We start from the raw sequence: 21,603 nt of genomic DNA on the forward strand, positions 1-21,603 counted from the left end.
CACACAAAGTCCCCACTGGGGCACTGCCTAGTGGAGCTGTGAGAAGAGGGCCACAGTTCTCCAGACCCCAGAACAGTAGATCCACTGACAGCATGCACCGTGTGCCTGGAAGAGCCTCAGGTGGTCAATACCAGCCTGTGAAAATGGCCACAGGGACTGTACCCTGCAGAATCACAGGGGTGGAGCTGCCCAAGGCCTTGGACTTTTGAGTTAATTAGTTGACTTTGGGGTACTGTTAAGAAAGGATGATTATATTTTACAGTGTGAGAAGGACATGAGATTTGAGATAGGCCAGAGTGTAATGATATGTTTGGCTCTGTTTTCCCACCCAAATCTCATGTAGAATTGTAATTCCCAGTGTTGGAGGAGGGGCCTTGTGGGAAGTGATTGAGTTATTAGGGGGGATTCCCCCCTTGCTATTCTTGTGATAGAGTTCTCCAGAGAGCTCTTTGTTTAAAAGTATGTAGCACCTCCTCCACCTCCTGCTGGCCATGTTAAGATGTGCTTGCTTCCCCTTCACCTTCCACCATGATTGTAAGTTTCCTGAGCCCCATCCCAGAAACAGAAACCTGTTTAGCCCATAGAATCGTTAGCCAATAAAACCTATTTTCTTTATAAATTACCCAGTCTCAGGTAGTTCTTTATAGCAGTGCAAAGATGGACTAACACAAACTCCCATAGGAGCTTCCATGAAATAGAGCTTGGGGTGGGGAGGAAGTATGCAGAAACTCTGTTGTTGGTCAAGTGCTGTAGACTCTTGCCGTTCTTCCCGACATTTAGTAAATGTTCTTGAATAAATATTTCTCCATTTGCAGTAGGCATTTAGGTCAAATTCTAAAGATCAGAACTTATTTGTTTATATGTTTTCCTCCAGCTAAATGGTTGTCTGTTCCAGAGAAGGATTTGATCCTGTTACTCATGCCACTATTCTGGAAGTCAGTCTCACCACTGCATTTTAAAAAATAATTGATTAAGGGGCCCTTTGAGTGGAAATGTCCAAGGTCACTTTGATGCTCGTCTCCTGAGTCATGCAAATTGTCGTGAATGATTTCTTTTAGAATCAAGAGTTGAATAGAGTAAATCGAAGAATATTTTAAGTTCAATCTACCTCCCTGGAATTTTGAGTCCCACAGTAACCCTGGCATACTTTTCAAAATTAAGGCTATTAAATTACCTAAATATGTCTATCTCTAGTCATTGTTCCTTTTTCAAATTTGATATTCAGTGGGAAATCAGTGCTTCTCTTTCCCAAGGACCTTACCCTGCCATGTCAGGCCCTGGGAAGGGAGTAGACCAGTTTGTATAAGGAATCCAGGCACCAACCCTTGTTCCAAGATTCTTATTCAGGAAATTGTTTCCTAAATCATGATAAATTCAAAGAAGCAGAATTGAACCAGAAAAATCTATAAATAAACCAGGAAAGCTGTGTGGTAAACCTAGTAGCAAGGAGAAAACCTAAGTGTCTGAAATAAATGTAGCTTATGGAATAGGCTGTCTACACTAAGACCCCTGGATTGACACAAGGAGAAATGGCCACGGTGGAAGCCTCGCTGAAGTGACTGGGGATGCAGCCATCCCTGAGTGTGTTACAGGAGCACGATGGAAACACACAGAACTGTGCCCATAGACCCTGGAGACCACTTCCAGAGCAGCTCAAGTGTGGGTGTGGCTGCACCAACAGCATTCTCCAGTAGCTTGGCCTGCGGACACAACAGCCTCATACTCCTTCCCTTTGATCTGGATCAGCTACAGGATTTCAGGACAATTCAGATTGAGGGACAGAGTTGGTTCATTCAAAGTGAGATTCTGCTCTTCCTAGCAGGGCATGGGCAGACTCTGCCTGGCTGAAATAAGATACAAGCAAGTGATCATGCAGATAGTGCTAGTATCTGCTGCATTTCCTGCCGGTTACCAAAACAGAGATATTACATATCCATGAATTTAATCCATCTATATATGTACACAAATATTGACTTTAAGATATATGGCTATTTGCTGCTTATCCTGGATAATTGCCTGATGTATTTCAGCACAAAATAGCAAACAACAGAAAGTTGCTCAGGTTGGAAATAGTTAAGTAATTTTGTAAACTTGATTTTGGCAAGAACACAAGTCCTAATATGGAACTCATACAAATCATAGAGAGGCAAACAGAACTTAAAATATTTCTTAATAATTGAAAGCAATTCAATGAATAATTAAGAGTCAAGTTGTACTAACTGTTGACCTTCAGAGAGGCATAAATTGGCCATCATTTTTTAAATTAATATTTTAGAATCTTGAGATCATGTAGTAATAGAGTCACATGCAGTTGTAACTAATAATACAGAAAGATCCCATATAGCTTTTATCAAGTTATCCAAAGGCAACATCTGACAAAACTGTACTACAGCATGACAAGGAGAACATTGACATTGACACAATCAACAGGCAGAATATTTCCATCTCCACAAGGATCCCTCAGGCTGCCTGTGGGTAGCCATGCTCAATCCTGCTTGTCCTGACCTCCTTCTCACACTTAGCACCCACTAACTTGTTCTATACATCTGTAATTTCATTGTTTTAAGAATGTTATAGAAATGGAATCACATAGTATGTAACCTTTTGGGACTGTCTTTATGTACTTATTCATTGATTTGTTGTTTGTTTGTTTGTTGTTTTTGAGATACCACCTTGTTCCTGCAAGAATGGCCATAATTAAAAAAATCAAAAATTAACAGATGTTGGCATGGATATGGTAAAAAGGGAACACTTTTATGCTGCTGGTGGGAATGTAAACTAATACAACCGCTATGGAGAACAGTATGGAGATTCCTTTAAAAACTAAAAGTAGAACTAAAATTTTGACCCAACAATTCCACTACTAAGTATCTATCTAGAGGAAAAGAAGTCATTATATGAAAAAGACACTTGCACACACATGTTTATAGCATCACAGTTCTCAATCGCAAGAATATGAAATCAGCCTAAATGCCCATCAACCAACTAGTATATAAAGAAAATATTATAGATAGATAGAAAGATAGATAGATAGATAGATAGATAGATAGATAGATAGATAGATAGACAGATAGACAGATAGATAGATAGGTGGAATACTGCTCAGCCATAAAAGGAACAAAATCATGGCATTCACAGTAACCTGGATGGAGGTGGAGACAGTAATTCTAAGTGAAGTAATTCAGGAATGGAAAACCAAACACTGTATGTTCCCAGGTATAAGTGGGAACTGAGCTATGAGGATGCAAAGGCATAAGAGGGATATAATAGATTTTGAGGACTCAGGGGGAAGGTTGTAGGAGGAGCAAGGGATAAAAGACTACACACTGGGTACAGTGTACACTGCTCAGGTGATGGGTGCACCATAATCTCAGAAAGCACTACTAAAGAACTTTTCCATGAAACCAAAGACCACCTGTTCCCCCCAAATTATTGAAATATAAATAAAAATAAATTTGGAAAAAAGTATTAAAATTTATAGAAGCTTTACATCTATTTTATTGTTTTAAATAATTGTGTACTAATATTATTTGCAATGTTTTAATTCTTAGAGCCTTATAATCAGAGATGATATGAAAAATTAAAATTGGCATTTACTTATATAGTTTGTTTTATGTATATTAAACATATATACACCTTGGTAAGGTGACCTCTAAGGTACTCAATTATAAATATATTTTTTCATAAAAATTATGGGAAACATGTGTAATGGATTTGTTTAAGGTGGAAAATCAAGGGTATCAATCACTGAGATATCAAACAACATTTACATACATTTTTCAAATGAGTATCACATCAAAGCGGCATTTGGATTTTATTAGATAAATTTAAATATAGTGTGTCATTTTATTTTTTAATGTTACTATCTGTTATATGCTAAACCATTGAAATGTATAAAATCATTTCAGATGTCAACTTCAAGTGGTGTGAGTAGATTTAGAATCCTTAAGACAGTTCATTACCTTGAGAGACCACCCACTGTGGAAAGAAATAATGGGTGTTGTCATGGCAGAATTTACCAGGATTTCTTGCTTATTTGTCCTGGAATGAGGAGAAAAATTTTTTTAAAACACCTACGTGACTGGGAAATTAGGTACTGTATAGACAATTGATATTTGGATAGAGATAACAACAACAACAACAAAAAACAGCTCTGACGAATGAGAGAAAAACAGAGAATCTCTGAAAAACAATTTAGCATATGTTATGAAATGCAAGGAAGGTTGAACCATTGGAATATATGATAGGTGATAAAGGTATAATTTTAAGGATACTAGGAGACTTCTTGCTAGAATACTACTTTTAATGTAATTTGGTTCCAACAACTCCCAGCCTCTTATCATTTTCAGTTCAAAAATTGAAATTCCTGGGGGAGAGAATCGTCTGGTTAATTTGATTTGGAATAGGTATCTACCCCTTAATGAGGTATGACTGTATCATAGGGTCATGTACAGACACGTACTGAGAATGAATCTTCCAAACAGCAAGCTAATTTTAAATAAGTGGAAATTTCTGTGAGCAAGAAAGCTGACCAAATAGAACCCACTTTCTCTTCCTACCATAGATGTGATTAAGGAATGAAAAACCATTATTTGGTTTTGTGTAGGCAGTCATACCTAGCTCTCTTCAGAAAACGGAGAGGTCTGTGGACACTGATATGAGCTGCATTATGTTCCTTAATATTTATATGTGAATTTCTAATCCCCAGCACCTGTGAATGTGACCTTATTTACATATGACATCTAATATGGTCTAGCTCTGTGTCCCCACCCAAATCTCATCTTGAAATGAAATCCAAATTATAATCCCCACATTTTGGCAAAGGGACCTCGTGGGAGGTGATTAGATCATGGGGACAGTCCCCCCCGAAGCTGTTTGCATGATAGTGAGTAAGTTCTCACAAGATCCGATAGTTTTATAATGGGGCTTTCCCCCTCTTTACTTCACACTTCTCTCTCCTGCTGCCATGTGAAGAAGAAGTGTTTGCTCTCCCTTCTGCCATGATTATAAACTTCCTGAGGCCTCCCCAGCCATGCCGAACTATGAGTCAATTAAACCTCTTCTTTTATAAATTACCAAGTCTCAGGCAGTTCTTTTTAGCCATGTGATAACAGAATAATACAGGGTTTTTACAGCGGGCAATAGGGTAAGATGAAGTTATTAGGGTGGATGCTAATCTGATATCTTAGAGGTCTTTATAAGAAGAAGAAATTTGAACAGAGACAGGCACTTGTAGAGGGAAAATTATAAACAGACATGAGGAGATAGCCATCAATAAGCCTAGGAGAGAGGCTGGAGCCACACCTTACCTCATAGCCCTTAGAGGGAACCAACTCTGCCAATGCCTCCATCTCTGACTGACATCCTCCAGAACTCTACAACAATACACTGCTGTTTCTAAGTCACCCAATTTATGGTACTTTGTGACACTCCTAGGAAACTACTACAGACATTCGTGGGCAAGAGTGAGTTCTCAATTCAGGACCAACTGCTTCTGAACACATGTTAGTCTTTCTTCTCTGGGAAGGAAAGATGCTCCTGAGTTCACACCAAGGATGGAACTAAGCATTGCTCTTCAATATTGAGCTAAAGGGCATTTTGCTAAATGGAGGGCCATAGTTATTAGTTACAGATTTATCCAGCAATCACATCCTTCAAGTGCACTAGTTATGCCATATTACAGTAAAATTAATGGATTGGTAAGTATTAACTTTAAACCTGTGATAAATAAGTCTAATCCCAACCGCAGCATTTCTGATTTAAATGAAGATATAGGCTATTACTCTTCAACCAGAGCTTAAATAATTTAGTCAATGGTCATTTCACATTTGCTTTCTTGAATATGCCACATGTTTTATGATGTCTTCCTAGGGACTTGCCTCACTTCCTCTACAATGAAGTACATTGGCTTGATTTCTAGCAATATCTTTAAGTAGGGTATTAAGAAAAATATTCATAGAAAACAGAGGTCAGTACTGGGCCTTTCCCCTTCCAGTTAAATTAGAAAGAAGAACAGTTCTGAAATTCATCTATTATGTCAGGGCATTTTCTTTTAAGATGTTCAGTACACTCTTCAAAATTACAGTTACCAACACAAACATGATATATTATGTCCGGAGTGTATTTGACATTTTAGACTAACACATTGGTTCCTTTCCTCATTTTCTGCTTCGAAGTTAAGCAATACATACATTTTTATTTGAGACAGGGTATCTCTGTGTTGCCCAGGCTGGGGTGCAGTGGTGCAAATATGGCTCACTGCAGGGTCGACTTCCCAGGCTCAAGAGATCCTCCTTCTTCAACCCCACAAATAGCTTGGACTACCAGCACATGTAACCACTCCTGGATAATTTTTGTATTTTTTGTAGAGAAAGGGTTTCACCATGTTGCTCAGGCTAGTCTCAAACTCCTGGGTTCAAGAAACTCACCCACCTCAGCCTTCCAAACTGCTGGTATTACAGACATGAGTCACCATGCCCCGTCTAGCAATACATTTAAAAACAAAAGCCCAGACACGTTTTTTTCTCATAACTAGTGAGATAGGCTAAAATTTCTGGGACCTACACATAATTGAGTGATTTAGGGAGGTTTTATGCAGGTTTGGATTAAGTAACCTGACATATAATGTCACCAACAAGTTACTATGTAAAGTCTTACTGTGTACATGTCCCTTAGAGTTTATCCCTGTTTGGAATGATTAAGCACACAAGTCTCTTATGATCAGCTGCATTCAAGTACCCAGGTTGACTCTACCGGGAAATCCTTATCCTGACAGAGATCACACTAAAGTGTCAGCTAAACCATGTCACATCTACCTTTCTCCATCTGCTTTAGAAAAGGGTGTTAGAGAGAGGCATTTAGAAATGATATAACCTTTATTCATTCAATTACCTCTTTAACAAACTTATATTTAATGAATAAAGACGAAGTGTTCATAGTTACAAAAGGAATTGGGTTTGAATAGTCTGTAAAAATAGAGATTGGGGAAAGTTTGCAGGTCAGGCTAGAATTTTTGTTTCTAACACTCAGTGACTTGCCTCCTGTTCACCGAAGTTGGACTTGTGTGGTAATAAGAGTTGCTTAGTGACATCTATAGGTTTAGTAATTTATATTCACTAGAAGACAAAGAACAGCCACCAAGTCTGGTGATCAGTGTGGATGCGTTCAAGAGCCAAGATTAACAAAGAAGACGGGGAAGCGGGTACCAAAACTAATGACAAGAGAAACGCCAGAACTCTCAGAAATTGATGTGACAGCACCTAGGCTTCCCAAGCCTGTTAGATAATAATAAAAAAATGCAAATCATTATCTTTAATCCAGGATGTCTCACCCAGAAGTGATGAAAAGTGCATACACTAAATAAAAGTTTTTTTCTTAACTAATGTCGAAACAACAAAGATGGATGATTTATAATATACTTTAAAGTGTACACAGTAGTTTATATAATTTTGTGATGTTTTATGACATCTTCATAAATGATAGATGTTACAGGACATGGTTAATGCTATAGTCATCTCAGGAAGGCAGGATGAAGCCCTCAACCCAAAATATCATTCAAATTTTGAGAAAATGATTACACACACAGACACACACATACACACACACACAAAGAGGATATAAAAAAGTATTATTACCCAAATAATGAGGCTTTCTGGGGGAATCAGGACAGACTGCCAGGCAGGACCAAATATGACTTGAGACAGCCAAGTGGGCCCACGGGCACAGCTTTACCTGTGGTTAGGCTTGGGGTACTTTGAAGGCTCCTGCTTCTGATTGGAGATTACTCATTTAAACTTCCCACTTTTGCTAAGGGAAGGAACATGGAAGCTTTTTATTGGCGTTGACAGATACGAGGAAAAAGGGGGAGAAAGAAGGATGGAACTTAAGCTGTGAAGAGCCAAACATTCAAATTAGAGTCAGATTCTTTATTTCAATCAATGTATGATGTTAAAGTACATCATACTTATAGTTTTTCTTGAGATAACTAACAATGTTCTTCAGTCATTAAACCCTAGTTGGAAGTCCTTGCTCCTGACAAGCTCTACAATTTGATCCAGATGATTCCAACAGAAACAAAAATGTGTAAAGTAAGTGCAGGCAACATCATCAAATCCAGAGTGAAGGACTGTTATCCAGCAGCCACAATGAATGAGAGATGCATTTCAGTATTCACAGAGAACTTTTATAACTGAGAAAGACACCAAATAAATAAAATTCAGTTAAAATAGATAAAATTTTCTCTACCCAGACCTTTGTTTTTATCAAAATAGTACTATAAACCTAATCGGAGAAAGATAACGACATTCTGATGGTAGAGGTACACTACAGGACACCTCACATTTTCTCCAGTAATGGTATTGTAAGAGCAAGTAAACAAAAAATAATAAATAAAATTCAAGCAAATAAGAGAAATCATGCAAATGCAGCCCAGTAGACTTGGATGGTAAACAAAATAAAGGCAGTCTCACAGCTCATTGAAATACCAAATACATGTCACCTCTAGTAGTGGTAGTAACAGCCAAGTTTTGAACTGGAAAGCAGTGAACAACTAAAGAAATTAAGCAAACTCCTGAGCTCTTCCTGCTATCATTTATTAATATGATAACATTCAGAGAGGTAATAATATAAATTTAAAGATGCAACATATGCACAATGAAGGATCTATTTAGAGAAAAATAATATTCCAACTGCTAAATAATTCATTAGATATGGTTCAAATGCATTAAAATATTTCTTGGTAAAAGTGGTACTTTAATTTTGTAAACCCGATAGTATACTATAGACTTAAAACCCGTAGCCCATAAAATGCCACTGTGAATATTCCTGAATGGTGTACTAAAAAAAGGTTTGGAAGAACCATAGTTAAAATAAATAGTTATTAAATGTTTAGTTTCAGTATGCCAGTTGTATAGCAAATAAAAATTTAAAGTCACCTTTTAGTATTTTTATATCGTTATTTAGACACAAATGGCCTTTAGTAAATTTCAAACTAAGTAGAACAGTGGTGTGATTTCCAAACACAGAGCATCCATTCCCAGCCCACCACGTGTTCTGTGACAGTCGAGGCACTGCTCTTTCAAACCTTGGTTCGAAGGCTTTACTTTAACATATTGATCAATTAGACCATGTTCTAGGATCTAATTCAAAATCACTATGTAAATTCAAGGAATGCATGTAGGAATAAGAAATGATATGTGACAGGATTAAAGATTCCATTTTTAGTTACAGCTTCTAGTTATAACTTCCTCAGATTTTTGTCAGTCAGTCCAAAATAATTTAAGTATGGCTACTCCTAAACAAACACAAGTTTACTCTGTGGAAGTATTCTCCATTGCCCTTTTATTTTACTTATAATTTCCAGTGATATGCATTTATTTTAAGCTGATTGATTTATTAGACCTTTGTACAAAACACAGAAATCAATACAAGAAAAATGGATGCAAAGTGTTAGTGGCCACAAAAGATTGCATGTCTCTAAAGCTATTGTAGAGGGAAGGTTTGACATAAATTTATCTCAGCAGAAACTTCTGTTTTATTCCACGCTTCTGAGAACTTTGTCCTTAACATACAGAACACAGTAAAACAATAGCATCCAGTAAAACAAAGAAAGCTCTTTAAAGAGTGAAAGCTACTTAACCTGGTCCATTTGAATATTCAAGCATATTTTTTTTAAAATTAATCATTTCATTTTGAGATAAATGTAGATTCAAATGCAGCAGTAGTAAGAAATAATATAGATACTATGATTCTTTACCAGGTTTCCCCCAATGATAGCATCTTGAAAAATTATCATACAATATCAATAACCAGAATATTGGCCGGGCGCGGTGGCTCACGCCTGTAATCCCAGCACTTTGGGAGGCCGAGGCGGGCGGATGACGAGGTCAGGAGATCGAGACCATCCTGGCTGACACGGTGAAACCCCGTCTCTACTAAAAATGCAAAAAATTAGCCGGGCGAGGCGGCGGGCGCCTGTAGTCCCAGCTACCCGGGAGGCTGAGGCAGGAGAATGGCGTGAACCCGGGAGGCGGAGCTTGCAGTGAGCCGAAATCGCACCACTGCACTCCAGCCTGGGCGACTAAGCGAGACTCTGTCTCAAAAAAAAAAAAATAAAATAAAATAACCAGAATATTGACACTGATATGTTAAAATATTAGGGCATTTCCATCACCACAAAGATATTTCATTTTGTATTTTTATAGTCATAACAAATTTTCCGCCAATCCACTCTCCCTTCTGAAACATCAGCAACAACCAATTTGTTCTTCAGTTTCATAATTTTCTTATTTCAAGAACGTGATAAAAATGGAATTGTACACATGTGACTCTTAGGGACAGTCTTTTTTCCTTAGCACAATTCTCTGGAGAGTTATCAGGTTGCTGTGTGTGTTTCTATAAATAAGGTACCATTTCCTTTTTGGTTTCAAGATTTTTGTCTTGTTTTTGAGATTTCTTTTTGTCTGTAGTTTCAATTAGGATGTGTCTTGGTGTGGATTTCTTTAAGTTGATCCTACTTGGGATTTCCTTGGCCTCTTAGATCTATATATTTATGGCTTTTCTCAAATTTGGGAAATTTTCAGCCATTATATTCTTGTGAGCTGTTTATCCTCTTCATCTTGCACCTCTTCTTCCAGGGCTCTGATGACACAAATATTGTGTCTTTTGTTGTATTTCCACTATTCTCTGAGATAATATGCCCTCTCCTCTGTCTCTACCTCTCACTCTCTCCTCTGTGCTATTCAGAGTGGGTGTGGTAAATCAGTAATGCAGTTGCTGGAAGAGGTTTTCCCTTTGGGTAAGGATCCTGAACTTTGTCTTTGGAAAGCACCTACATCCTCTAAAATTTAAAGTAAATTCTGCATGTGTATGTGTAGTGGTGTGTGTTTGTGTGTGTGGGTGGGTGGGTGTGTGGTGAATGAGTGTGTATTGCATTTTAAGGGGGAAAATGAGCATAGCTCATTTGTTTCTCAAAAAGGTTCCCACTGTTTTCATCTCTTCACACAACCTCTTTTCAGAATGCCTTTTGGTCTTCGTTCCTTAATTCCACTCCTAATGTCCCCTTCCATATCCATACTCCTTGCCCATGAAGATGTTGTGTGTTTGATATGCACACAGCATTTAAGTAGAGGATTTCTCCACTCCAGGCTAGATAACCTGTATGAGTGTTGCCAATCATGGAAAAGATCCATATTTACAACTGAAATCATACCAAACTCACTTTTGGACCATGGCACAATAAAAATAGAAGCCAAGACAATGAAAATCACTTAAAACCATGCAATTGCATGGAAATTAAACATGCTCCTCAATGACTCCTGCGTAAATAATAAAATTAAGGTAGAAACCAAGGAGCCCTTTGAAAATAAGGAGAACAACACACCAGAGTCTCTGGGACACTGCTACAGCATTTTAAGAGGGAAATTCATAGCACTAAATGCCCACATCAAAAAGTTAGAAAGATCTCAAATTAACAACCTAACTTCAAAACCTAAAGAATTCGAGAAGCAAGAACAAATCAACCCCAAAGCTAGCAGAGGATGAAAAATAAGAAAAATCAATGAAGAACTGAAGGAAATAAGAGACGCACACACAAAAATGCAAAAGATCAATGAATCCAGAAGTTGGTTTTTTGAAAAAAATTAATAAAACAGGCCACTATCTAGATGAATAAAGAAGAAAAGAGAGAAGGTCAAAATCAACACAATTATAAACGATGAAGGGAATCTTACCACTAGCCCCACAGAAGTAAAAATAATCATCAGGAACTATGAACACCTCTATTCACTCAAACTAGAAGAGATGGCTACATTCCTGGACATACACACCCTCCCAAGACTAAGCCAGGAAGAAGCTGATTCCCTGAACGGACCAATAACAAGCTCCAAAATTGAGTCAGTAATAAATAGCCTACCAGTAAAGAAAGCTCTGGATCTCATGGATTCACAGCTGATTTCTGCCAGATGTACAAAGAGGAGCTGGTACCATTACTACAGAAACTATTCCAAAAAAAAAAAAAAAAAAATGAGGAGGAAAGACTCCTCCTCAAATCATTCTGAGGCCAGCATCACCTTGATACCAAAACCTGGAAGAGACACAACAAAAAAAGAAAACCTCAGGCCAATATCCTTGATGAACATTGATGCAAAAAGTCTCAGCAAAATACTTGCAAACCAAATCCAGCAGCACATCAAAAAGTTAATCAACCATGATTCAGTAGGTTTTGTCTCTGGGATCCTGGGTTGGTTCACTATATGCAAATCAATAAATGGGAGTCATCACATAAACAGAACTAAAGACCGAAACCACATGATTATCTCAATAGACACAGAAAAGGCTTTTGATAAAATTCAACATGCCATCATGTTAGAAACTCTCAATAAACTAGATATTGAAGAAACATACCTCAAAATAACAAGTGCCATCTCTGACAAACCCACAGTCAACATATACTGAATGGGCAAAAGCTGGAAACATTTCTCTTGAAAACTGGCACAAGATAAGGATGCCCTCTCTCATGACTCCTATTCAACATAATATTGGAAGTCCTAGCCAGAGCAATCAGGCAAGAGAGAGACATAAAGTGCATCCAAGTAGGAAGTGAGGAAGCCAAACTACCTCTTCTTGCAGATGGCATGTTTCTATATCTAGAAAACACCATGGTCTCAACCCCAAAGCTCCTTCAATTGATAAACAGCTTCAGCAAAGTTGCAGGATACAAAATCAACGTACAAAAATCACTAGCATTCCTATACACCAACAACAGCCAAGCCAAGAGCCAAATCGGAAACGAAATGCTATCACAATTGCCACACACAAAAATAATATATCTAGGTATACAGCTAACCAGACAGGTGAAAGATCTCTACAATGAGAATTTAAAAAACACTCCTCAAAGCAATTAGATATGACACAAACAAATATAAAAAAATCCCATGCTAATGGATAGAAAGAATCAACATCATCAAAACAGCCAAACTGTCCAAAGCAATTTACAGGTTAAATGCCATTCTTATCAAACTTCCAGTGACATTCTTCACAGAACTAGGTAAAAGTATTTAAAAATTTATATGGAACCAAAAAAAAATATATGAATTTCCCTCTTAAAATGCTGTAGCAGTGTCCCAGAGACTCTGGTGTGTTGTTCTCCTTATTTTCAAAGGGCTCCTTGATTTCTAACCTTGAATAGCCAAGGCAATCCTAAGCCAAAGGAACAAAGCTAGAGGCATCACATTACCTGACTTCAAACTCTACTGCAAGGCTACAGTAACAAAAACAGCATGGTATTGGTACAAAAACAGGCACATAGACCAATGGAACAGAATAAAGAGCCCAGAAAAAAGGCTGCACATCTAAAACCATCCAATCTTTGACAAAGATTACATAAACAAGTAATAAGGAAAATATTCCCTAACTAGCCAGCCATATACAGAAGATTGAAGCTGAACCCCTTCCTTATACCATATACAAAATACACTCAAGATGGATTAAAAACTTAGATGTAAAACCCAGATCTTAATAGTTTTAATAAACCCTGGAAGACAACCGAGGCCATACCATCTTGGACATAGAAACAAGCAAAGATTTCATGACAAAGACACCGAACACAATCACAACAAAAGCAAAAATTAACAAGTGGGATCTAATTAAACTAAAGAGCTTCTGCACAGAAAAATAAACTATCATCAGAGTGAGCAAACATTGTACAGAATGGAAGAAAATATTTGCAAACTATGCATGTGACACAGGTAGAATATCCAACATCTATAAGGAACTTAAGCAAATTTACAAGAGAAAAGCAAACAACCCCATTAAAAAGTGAGCAAAAGACATGAACAGACACTTCTCAAAAGAAGACATATTTGCAGCCAACAAGCATATGAAAAAATTTCAATATCACTGATAATTAGGGAAATGCAAATCAAAACTACATCGAGATACCATCTCATACCAGTCAGAATGGTTATTATTAAAAAGTCAAAAAACAACAGATGCTGGTGAGGTTGCAGACAAAAGAGAACACTTACACCGTGTTGGTGGGAGTATAAGTTAGTTCAACCACTATGGAAAGCAATATGGTGATTCCTCAAAGAGCTGAAAGCAGAACTACCATTCAGCCCAGCAATCCCATTACTAGGTATACACCCAGAGGTATATAACGCATTCCACCCTAAAGATACATACACATGACTATTCATCGCAGCACTAATCACAATAGCAAAGACATGGAATCAATGTAAATGTTCATCAATGGCAGATCGTATAAAGAAAATGTGGTACACATACACCATGGAATATTGTGCAGTCATGAAAAAGAACAAGATCATGTCTTTCACGGTAACATGGATGGAGCGGGAGGCCATTATCCTTAGCAAACTAATGCAGAAATAGAAAATCAAATACCATATATTCCCACTTATAAGTGAGAGCCACGTGATAAGAACTTATGAACACAAAGAAGAAAACAACAGACACTGTGATCTATCTGAGGAGGAAAGGTGGGAAGAGGAAGAGAAGCAGAAAATATAACTATTGGGTACTGGGTTTAATACCTCAGAGATAAAATAATATGCGCAAGAAACCCCCATGACACGCACTTACCTATGTCACAAACCTTCACATGTACCCCAGAACCTAAAATAAAGGTTAAAAAAATCCATATTTAGGAGCATATAATCCCTGAATTGGAAGGATGATGTGTTGTGACTTTGGGGGTAGCACTGAGGTAGGGGTGAGTGTGGGTCATAGACCCCAAATGGAAATTCTCTCCTGGTAAGGCCAGGCTCACGGCTTTTGGTTCTCCCTTCCTGCAGTGGCTCCAGCCTTACTGAACTCCCTGCAATTCCCTGCGTGCATCGCTCTCTTCCCAGGCCCTGCACAGGCTGCCTCATCATCTCCGACTCCTATTTCTGCATTGCAATGTGTTGGAATGTGAATAACAAATCCTTTGAATATGAAAGTTACTCTGTTCCTTGATAAGTGAGATCAAATTTTGCAAACACTTGTCTAATTATTATTCAAAAAGAGAGGCTATACACAACTTAGAATTTTATCTTGGTTTAATGTAAGGCATATTTTCACACAGTCCATCTAATATCCACAGAGAAAAACCACTCTAGAATAGTCTTACACGTAATGTAATACATTTACTGTGTAGAAGTATATCTTAATGGGTTCAAATGTATAGCATTCATATAAGATATGGAATTAATAATTCATATAAGATGTGGAATTAATAGGGAATGATTCATTCATTTATTATCCTGTGCTGCTATTTAGAAAATATTGGCTAACTTAGAATTGGAAGATTATTAAAGTTAATAAGGATTATAAAAGACCTCTATGAAAGTAGATATTATTTTGAAGTTTGAAAGTAGAATGGATGAAGACATTATAAAATAAAAGCAAAAGGGTAACCAATAAAATAAAGTATGTTTGAGTACAGCAGAAGAAAAATAGCTGTTCTAAGCAAACCATCTATAATTGCAATTAAATAATTCAGTAATAATGATGAATTTTAGAATACACCTGTTTTTGGGGGGTAAGGGAGAAGGGAGGGTATTTTTCAAATTATTATGTGACAGTGCTTTGAAGATGTGCCATACGTCAGTTGAGTAGGAAGGAGTTAATTATACATTTAATTTTATATCTATATCTATATCTCTTTTTCAAGAGAAGGAGAGAGCAAGAATGAACTTAATATACTCATTGTTTCCTTTGTCTATTTCAACTTTCTGTGATTTTAAAGTTCTTAAGTTTCCATTGTGCCCATATTGTTATTAGACTTAGAAAAGCTTATTTAAAAGTTTGTACTAATAGTTCATTTTTATAACTTGCAGAAATGCTGCCCATTGCAGTGATGCAGAAGTGGGTGCTCAATATATAAAAGTATTAACGAAGTGTGGAACAGACAAAAGAGGAAAAGTAACTGCCTTTGGCATTCAAACTTCAACCCTGTCATAAAACAGTACATTCTGAAATCCTAAAATGGGCCGAAAAGCTTGGCGTCCTGAAAGCAGGCATGTTATAAATCAGCTAAAACAGGGGGCCCTTGGGTAGCTGATCTCAGAGCCTCCTTGGATTCCAAGGTAACAGTTAGGGGTTAGAGACCAAGTTCAAACAAATATTGTACAAGCTTCTGGAGCTGACATTCACACTGAATAAGCACATCAGAAAGCCTGCCTTGGAGTTTGGCATGGTTTCTATTTTATTTTTGATGCTAAAACAGATACAAATCCAATGGAATGATTAGAAATTAAAACCAAAACTGAAAATTTGATCTCAGTCTAAAAAGCACGACAGATCAGAACGATCTGTCCATGACATTTACAGGTGAGTCAAAGCTCAGATTGATCTATCTTCGGTATACTAGTATTATAAAATATTATAATATAGTTTTGTAACATAATCATTTTATGGCATCTTCTTATAGTATTATAGCACATTATAGTAGACTATGATAGAAATACAGCCTGAGAACATGAAGAAATTGGAATCTAATGCCAAAATAGGATATTTTTTAGGTAAAATTGTGTTGAAAGTGTAAGTGGCACCCAGCAAAGGCGAAGACCCTCTGCTCTGGGGAGAGCTCCATCTTTGCTTCTCTGCTTCCCCATTTCCAGAATGAACAACCATGCCAAGTCCCCCACTTCCTTCACAAGCAGCAATCTGGGCCACAGCATAATGAATTGAAAAGTTGTTGAAACAATAAAATAAGTTAAACATGATATGAATGCCAGTTTCATTATTTTCTCCAGTTTATAAAAGTAGATTGCTGTATAACATTAGCAGCCACAAGGAAAGAAAAAACGTTTAGATTCCCTAAAAGTCTATTGAGTTTCTTCTATGTGTGTCCATGGTGCAGAACACAATGGAGTCTACGGGGGAATCAGAGAAGACGGTTGAGAGAAGTGGAGGATAGGGGCACAGAAAAATCCAGCAGGTCAAGGAGAAAAATAGAAGACATCATCAGGCTTATTTGGGATTAACACTCGTAGAAAAAAAAAAAGATACAAACGAATGTTTACTTTCATACCTGTTATGAGAGAAATAAATTGATAATTTACTTTGATACTTTTATCAGTGATTTATACTGATACTTTATCAGTGATTGAGCACTTTGGGAGACCGTCAAAGTCTGGGGCCCCCAGAGGCTGGAGTCAGAGTAAAGGTGGTTGGGCATGGTCAGGAAGAGGTTTCAAAGAAGGAGGGATGAAGGTTTTGATGAACAATGGGAAACTGAGGATGGTTAGTTCAGAAAGAGGAATAGTTTGAGTATCAGAAAAACCATGAGACGAATTAGCCAGTCTTCCCGCTGTGACCAATACCTTGTTGGTAAATTTGGGAGGACAAGTCAGGTGCCAGTTTGGATGTTCAGGAAGCATTTGCGCTGTTAAGAGGGGCAGGTGGGTGACTGCCGTCAGCCCCACGAGACTGGGACCATCCTGCTGGCTTGGCTGTTGCTCCTGGAACATTGAGGGCTACCTCCAGGGAGATGGGCCAGGCAAAGACTCACAGGAAAAATCGGAGTGGACTGCAGGGAGGGTGCATATCTGGAGTCAGATTCTGAGCGACCAGTAGGACAGTACCGAGGTGTCCAGACAGAGGTGACAGAGCCCGGACCTTGGAAAGAGGAGGCAAGGCAAGGGTGACCACTGCAAGGATGCAGGCAGGGCAAGGAGCATGGGCTGATGCTGAACACCAAGCATGTGAGGACCTTTCTGCTTTGGAAGCTTGGCGTTCAATGGACAAAGTAATTCATCTCAATGGTAGTTATGATCTGCTTTGGAAACTTGTCATTCAATGGGCAAAGTAAGTCATCTCAGTGGTAGTTATGATCTGCTTCAGAAGCTTCGCATTCAATGGGCAAAGTAATTCATCTTAATGGTAGTAACAATTTTACCAGAAATGTAATGAGCTCTTGTGAGTCAAACACTACGCGAAGCAGTTCAAAAATCTTTTCGCATCTTCTCCACCCATGACGAGGGGGATACTATTTCTATTTTCATTTATAGCTGAGGAAACAGAGGCATTAGGAGGTGACTTAACTTACCGAGTCACAGAAGTACCTGGGTGTAGAGCTGTGTTTCAGCTCAGATGCTCCCATCTGGCCCCAGTCTTAGCCAGTATGTTCAACAGTGATGCAAAGTAGAGAAGCAGCAAAACCAGAAAAGGAAATAGTGCAGTGTTTGGGGCCTTCTTGTGGCATAGCAAGTAAACGAGCCTTCCTGGGTTAAGTGCACATGGAGCAAGCTGAAGGTCTAAAGCAAAGGCAGCCCTAGGCTCAGTACAAGGAGGCCTGAAAAGCAGGAGAGCAGAAGCCAAAAGCTACATGACAGCCTGAAGCCACCTGGATTTGGGATGCCCCTGGGTCTGGCTCCAGGGAATCTGCGAGCATATTGGGGAGTCTTTCTTAACTAGGAGAAGGCCAAATGAATGACGTAAAAATCACAAAACAATTATCTAGGAAAGTCCTGTCAACATAAAACTATATACAGATGGATCCCTAAATAAAAAGGTTTTATTTAGAACAATGTACAAGAAGTAGGATTGCAATCCAGCATATCCATATAGATCAGGGTGGTCTCTGGTAGGTGCAGAGGACAAAGGAAAAGGTTAGGGTTTATTGGGGAAAGAGGAGGTCACCCAAATTGTTTGGAAAGAAAGTTCATTGGCTCTGGCAGTGATTTCTAAGGGCTGGCAAGTGCTGACTGGCTAGAGTGAGCAGTCACTGGGTGGGCCTGTTATCCTAGTGTTAGGGTTAGGGCTTTGTAGTTTTGCATTGCGCTTGTGAGACAGTGTGTCACGCAAGTGTTCTTGTCTAAGTGGCTGGCTGTCCTCTTGTGACTCATGTAGTGAGCTGCGATTTGGGAAAGTCCCTTGTGATAGTTCCTGTTATCAGGCAAATGGTGCATGAGACTCCCCACTTCACGGCTTTCCCCAGCTCCATCTGCCAAGGTTTGATACAAGTGACTCCATTTTGAATCTGACAACTTTCAAAGCCTAATGCTAATAAATAATACAAAAGCAGAAATGAAAGTGATAATTTTCAAGACAAATACAATTGACTAAAATTTTATAAACTATAAATGGAAAACACAGATAAACAATATACCAAAAACTACTGCATTAGTTTTCTGTTGCCGTGGCAACAAATCAACCCAAACTTGTTGTCTTAAAGCAACACGGATTTAACATCTTGCAGTTCTGGAGGCCAGATGTCTGAAATCAGTTTCACAGGGATAAAGGGAAGGTGTTGGCAGGGCTGATACCTTCTGGGGACTCTAGAGGAGAGTCATTTTCCTATCTTTTTTAGCTTCTGGAGGCCTGTGTTTTGTGGCTGATTGCCTGTCCCTTTCAACGGCACAACATTTTTATCATCATATCACCTGCTCCTCTGTAGGCAAATCGCCCTTTTCCTCCTTCTTATAATGACACTTGTCATTACACTTAGGGCACACCTCAAGAATCCAGAATAACCTTCCCATCTCAATACCTTAACTAAACCATATTTGCAAAGCCCCCTTTGCCATACCAAGTAACATTCACAGGTTCTGTGTATTAGGATGTGGATAATATGGAGTGTTATTCTTTAGCTTATCATAACCATGAAAGAAAATGAACCAATAATATGATTTTTACCACCCCCTCTTCACCCATTCACATTATGAAAATGTATCTGTCCCAGATAATTTTATGGTCAAATATTTCAATCCAACTAAGGAAACCAATCATCCTTATTTCATTTTTAATAAATTCAAAACCTAGAAAAAAATAAAAGCTACTCAACTTGTGTTTTAAGGCTACTATACCTTGATTTAAAAGTAAGTATAACAATATAAGAAAAGACTATCAAAACTAATGCCTGCTGAATAAATTCTAGCTTATGAATATAGATGCAAAAATTAATTAAAATGCAAGCTAAGTCAGATATATCTTAGAAATGCAAATACAGTTAAGCAGCAGAAAATCTACTTACATAATATCCTAAAGTAGCAATTTAAGGAAAAATTACTTTTGATCATCTTAAAGATGCATACAACACATTTAAAATACATTTAATGGAATTCAATATCCATTTATAATACCAACCATTAGCAAATTAGAAATGAAGATAGATTTCATAATAAAAAAATATTTATCTCATCATCTAAAAGACAAACATAAGGCAAAGGAAGTTAACTAAGCAATTCACGCATAATAAACACAAATACCTAATGGACAATTAAAGAAGTTCAACCTTTCTAGTAATCAAGGAACCACAAATGAAAAACACAGTTTTATGTATCTACAAAGGAAATTGTATAAAAATGCTTGCAGTGTATTTATTAAATAATAGCCAAACAATTTTTTGTTGTGGTCTCACTATAAATGTCAACCAGAATTTATTTTCATTTTTTGAAAATGGTGACATTTATACAAAGAAACCAATAAGAATCACCATTAAGTTTGTGGGAAGAGATGAGAATAAACTAGCCCATCAGGTATTAAAATATATTATTAAGTCTTAAAATACTGGGGTACTGGCACATGAAAAGTTAGATACATTTTACAAAAGCAAATTGACTAAAATCACAGAGATAGACCAACATATGTAGGGACTTACAGTTTCACAAAGGTGAAATAATATGTACAACAAACCCCCATGATGCGTATTTACCTATATAACAAACTTTCACATGTACCCCTCAGTCCAAAATAAAGATGAAAAAAAATGGGGAAAGGGAGAAAAACTGACTGGTGTTTAAACATTTAATATTACAACAATTTAGTAGTCGTATTTTTAAAAAATACAATAAAGTTTGCTTCTCTACTTGACATATTACATCATAACAAATTCCACATGCATTGAATTTTAATTCACCTTAGAAAGTAAATCAGTTGTTCATTCCAAAATGCCCTTCTCAACAGATGTGCATAAAAACTAGGTAATTTCAACATCTTGATTCCAACTAGAAATAGAAGAAAAATGTCTTAACTTAATATGGGATATCTAGAGATACAACTGATATGTTTGATGACAGAATGATGTCATTCTTTTAAAAGTTGGTAATAAGTCAGTGGTGTTCATCTTTCCCTTCTGAATTCAATATTACATGTGTTTCTTGCACATACAGTGAGACAAGAAACAAATGAATAACAAAAACTATGCAAATTGAAAAGAAAAACAAAAATTTCCTTGTACAAACAATATTATGTCTACATACAAAACCTTGAGAATCTATAGATAACTTGTTATAGCTACTAGGAGATTTAGACCAAACTGTTGGATATAAGATAAATATACAAAAATAAAGAACATTTTTATGAATCACCATACACAATTAGATAGTGTATAGCTGATTAATAAGAATAATGATCCCACAGGAAGAGGTGGGCTGTCACTGTTGCTGCATCTCCCCACATGGCTGCAATCCCCTCCCGCTCTGACTTAAGTGACCTCCAAGGAATTTAAAGGGCCAGAACCGTTTCTCCTTTGTATCTCCTTCATTTTCCTCTTTTTTTTTTTTTTCAAACCTTCTGGGAGCCTGACATTCAAATGTAAGACATTCAAAAGCAACTGCATATATAAAGAAAAGTAAAAAATGACTGTGCATACCCAGAAAA

Source organism: Theropithecus gelada, chromosome 6, assembly GCF_003255815.1.
Source record: "Theropithecus gelada isolate Dixy chromosome 6, Tgel_1.0, whole genome shotgun sequence".
In the NCBI taxonomy this organism is placed as follows: domain Eukaryota; kingdom Metazoa; phylum Chordata; class Mammalia; order Primates; family Cercopithecidae; genus Theropithecus; species Theropithecus gelada.